At 44.9% G+C, this 4,379-nt stretch overlaps 1 protein-coding gene across 1 annotated transcript in view; it reads right to left on the bottom strand.

Moving 5' to 3' along the window:
• PABPC1 (poly(A) binding protein cytoplasmic 1) overlaps positions 1-4,176 on the bottom strand; it is a 25,442-nt gene extending 21,266 nt beyond the window's left edge. Inside the window, exons 1-2 of the mRNA XM_008630682.2 lie at positions 4,169-4,176; positions 2,563-2,569 (exon numbers count right to left, since the gene is read on the bottom strand). The gene's annotated coding sequence lies outside the window, so the exon portion shown is untranslated. The remainder of the gene's footprint in view (positions 1-2,562; positions 2,570-4,168) is intronic.
• Between the last annotated feature and the right edge of the window lie 203 nt (positions 4,177-4,379).

Below are 4,379 nucleotides of genomic sequence, written 5' to 3'. Positions count from 1 at the left end.
AGAAAACATGATAAATATGAACACTGTATCATCCCAACAGAGATTTCTCAAGTTTTTTCATATAAATCCTCCAAGAATGGCAGTTCAGTCTTCTCTAAGGCAGTCTATTCTGGTCTGGGGCCTTACTGTCCTTAACTTGGAAATTATTTTCCTAATGTCTGACCCAGGTTTCCATTTTTGCAGTTCCTTCTCATTCTATCCCCAGTGGAAGTGCAGAATTTCCCTTTCCTTTCCTTTTTCCTTTTCTCTTTCCTTTTCTCTTTCCTTTTCTCTTTCCTTTTCTCTTTCCTTTTCTCTTTCCTTTTCTCTTTCCTTTTCTCTTTCCTTTTCTCTTTCCTTTTCTCTTTCCTTTTCTCTTTCCTTTTCTCTTTCCTTTTCTCTTTCCTTTTCTCTTTCCTTTTCTCTTTCCTTTTCTCTTTCCTTTTCTCTTTCCTTTTCTCTTTCCTTTTCTCTTTCCTTTTCTCTTTCCTTTTCTCTTTCCTTTTCTCTTTCCTTTTCTCTTTCCTTTTCTCTTTCCTTTTCTCTTTCCTTTTCTCTTTCCTTTTCTCTTTCCTTTTCTCTTTCCTTTTCTCTTTCCTTTTCTCTTTCCTTTTCTCTTTCCTTTTCTCTTTCCTTTTCTCTTTCCTTTTCTCTTTCCTTTTCTCTTTCCTTTTCTCTTTCCTTTTCTCTTTCCTTTTCTCTTTCCTTTTCTCTTTCCTTTTCTCTTTCCTTTTCTCTTTCCTTTTCTCTTTCCTTTTCTCTTTCCTTTTCTCTTTCCTTTTCTCTTTCCTTTTCTCTTTCCTTTTCTCTTTCCTTTTCTCTTTCCTTTTCTCTTTCCTTTTCTCTTTCCTTTTCTCTTTCCTTTTCTCTTTCCTTTTCTCTTTCCTTTTCTCTTTCCTTTTCTCTTTCCTTTTCTCTTTCCTTTTCTCTTTCCTTTTCTCTTTCCTTTTCTCTTTCTTTTTCTCTTTCTCTTTCCTTTTCTTTTCTCTTTTCTCATGCTGCTCTTCCAGGGCATGGAAAGTGTTCTGGTTTGTGGTGCTGGCTCAGGGAGTGGGTCAGACTAGAGTGAGCTCTGGCATGAACAGATAATCTGTTTCAGATGGGCATTGCTGAATTAGCATGTGTACAGGATAGTGATTCTTGTGCCAGCATGTGCCAATCTGTGATTCCCTGTTCCAGAGGAAGCTGCTATTGCTGTGCTATGTCCACAACTTGTGCATGATGAAGTGCCAGACCTTTTGTGTTGTGGGGATTTTGTGTGGATATTCCATTTACAAAAGGCTGATGGTAGTACCATAAGAGTGTGTTGCTTGAGAGAAAACATGGACTTTCACTGGACCATCTGCAATTCATTCAACTGCCAGGAGAACCAGAAGGACCAAATAGCAAAGGATGCCTTGGTCCGTTTCAATAGATAAAGTCCTTTAGCTGTTCACTATGACTTGAGATTACCCACATACAGGACAAATTTCTGTGTTCCATGGATAATGCTTTTCCCTGAAATTTTCTCACAGTCTCAGTCCAGGTGCTTTGACTGTTTTATTATGGTCCTGCCACCTTTGAATCAGTAGCCTGTAATCTCCTAACCCAGTGCTGAAATCCTGCTGGTCTGAGACACCAGCCTGCAGCTCGTCTAGCGCAGCCCTGCAGGCCCTGCCAGCCTGTGATTAATTATATCAGTTCATATGGTGAGCAAAAGAAAACTGCAGGGACTGTCTGAAAACCAAGTACAAAGAGGAAAAGTCAAAATGAAACTCAAGTAGAATGTGATTCACAGGCCTGTGCGAGACTGAGGGAGGGCAGAGAGGCAGAGTGGGTGGCAGACTGTGTGTCTCCTGCAGCCTGATGCTGAGCACTGGGGTGGGTCCACAGGGGCAGCATGGTATGGGAAGGATGCTTACTGAGGAAGGAGCGCACAGGGCATGGAGACGCGTAATTGAATGAGATTTTGTTGACTCTCTGTTGGCTTGATTGAACTCTCACTCCTCATGTTGGTCAATATGTGTCAGCTCCACAATGCTGCACCCACCTAAGGATTTGTGGATCGGTTTGCCAGGCTCCCTTCTCCCACTGCCAGCACAATCTCTATGCTGTGCTCCCATTTCCAGTGTGACTTTGCATCCGTGGCAGGAGGGGCTGGAGAAACATGTTTTTGAGTCGGACACAAGACCTGAGATCTGAGGCAGGAAGAGACTGGCGCATAGCAGAGAGAAGGTGCAAACAGGATTGAAAGGATCTGTGACTGAAGGGAGCTGGTGACGTGGAGGATAAAGGGGCAGATGGAGAACAAAAAGGAACAGACGATAAAACCTCCAAGGTTCTGTGCAGGGCCAGGGGTTGTACTCATTGATTCTTGTGGGTCCTTTCCAACTCAAGATATTCTAAGGCTCTTTATAGGAAGTGCCATGAAACTCTGACCCAGGCACAGATGACAGAACCTGCATAAAGCCCCATCTCATATAAATTAAACAAACACAATTGTTTGGACAAATGTGTTGCACTGTGAGGAGTTTATTTCAGTAAATGCTTCTGCCTTTAACCAAATTTTAGGACATTGCAGCTTGATTTATTGCGTTGCCAAACTGTGGGCCTTGCTTGTGACAGGAGGCAGACCACTTGCCCATAGCATGACATGTGCTTTGTGGCCAAAGCTGACCCTGTTCCCCTCTCCACTACTACACCACAGCAAAGTTCTCACGGCTCAAAGGGATCAGACTGGCTGGCAGCCACTGCCCTGCAATATGGCTCTTACCTGTGTGAGGTGGGGAGCAGGGTGCTGCCATTGTTACATACCATGATAACTGTTCTGTTGACCTATGTTTTGTGGTGTCTGGCTTCCAAAGCACTTTGGGTTACAGCTGGGACCCATTGTGGCCAAACCTGGTGTTTTCACAGACTGGGAACATAGCCCTGCCTGGCCATCCTTTAGAGGGCACTGACTGATTGTTTGTGGTTCCATCATCTGCTGAATGTACCCAGGGGCTTGTTACCACTGAGAATGACTATTCCCCTTTCCTGCTCCCTTCTTCCCTTGTCCTCAGGGCTTTCTCCCATTCTCCAGTCCATGCTGTCCTGACCACTTCCCTCTTAAGGGCTGGTTGATTGTAGGATTGGGTTTTATTTTTTGCACTGAGTTAATTTGGGATGTTTTAGTGATTTAGATCTGGTCCCAGAGCCAGTGCTGACAGAAGATAGCAGCAGGGTGTGTGGCCCAGAGACAAAGGGAAACTGTTCCAGTGCTGATAAAATGCTAAATGGCCTCATGGCCTCCTGTGAAATTATGTCATTTGCAGCATAATTCTGGAGGAATAATTAACACTATTTTTTGATCATGCTGTTTTGCCTAAAAAAGGGGGAGAGCAGAAGGGAAGGAGAGAGATTTAAGGCTTGAATATTGGTGAAAGGACTGAAGAGAGAGATGATATATCAAGAGGGGCTTCAAGTCCTGGGGCTGGGGATGGGAAGAGGATTTCAGTGACTGTCCAGGGCAAGGGGGATTTCACTAAGAACTGTAAGAGGTGTCTAGGGCAGGATTAAATGTCTAACATGTTTGGCTCGTGTCCCCTTTGTCCTCACAGAAGGGCAGGGCCCAGCTGGTGTGGAAAATAGATGGTGTGTCTCTGGCTAAGCACCGTGGTCTCTCTGAAGACCCAGATTCCTCTCCCATTGCTGCCACATTATCAGTGTCAGATAAAACACGCTTAGGTTTTTTTGTCATGTAAGGTCATCAATTTAGACTCCTAGAACTGCCTCTGTCCCTCTTGCCAGGTTTGCACCTTTCCCCTTGGGCTTTGTATGAGTCTGCAAAGAAAGAAAGTCAGTGAGCAGAGGAAGAGGAGCACTGGGCTGGAAGTGGAGCAGGAGCTCTCCAGCCAACTAAGATAACCGCAAAGCTAAAAGACCCATCTTTGGTCCTTGGCCCCTCAACAGCTGGGGCTGTTCTCCTCCCAGCTGAGAGTGACTCTGCTTCCCCTGGTGCAAGGGAGTCAAACCTGTCCAGTTACCTGCAAGAGACACGTAAAGCAAAAATTAGCAAAAGATGTAACAATATACAAATTCCCCACCCTTCCTAGGAAAGATGACTACTCGCTGCCTTTGACTGGGGAGCTGAAGCAATTGGACTTATTTTGAAGCATGTGTTGGGATGTTGAGTCTCAGCCATTTCTGCAGAGGAGCAGAGCAAAAGCACTGGCTGCTGGAGCCTGTGGCACATGCTGCCTGCTTCTGGGTGTCTTAGAGGCATCTGAACGCTTTGGTGCCTTTCTGCTTCTAGAAATGTTCATCCTGCTCTAAGCATCCATACCTCAGTGTCCATCCATACGTTGCATGCACCTGCTGTCCCGAACTTACGGTGTTCTAGTGAGAAATCCCAAACCCTTAGTTGTGATAGAGTGTTCTTC

The sequence above is a fragment of the Corvus brachyrhynchos genome, unplaced genomic scaffold (assembly GCF_000691975.1).
Source record: "Corvus brachyrhynchos isolate BGI_N302 unplaced genomic scaffold, ASM69197v1 scaffold302, whole genome shotgun sequence".
Taxonomy (NCBI): domain Eukaryota; kingdom Metazoa; phylum Chordata; class Aves; order Passeriformes; family Corvidae; genus Corvus; species Corvus brachyrhynchos.
The sequence above is the reverse complement of the archived record's forward strand: the minus strand, read 5'-3'. Positions and strand labels throughout refer to the sequence as shown.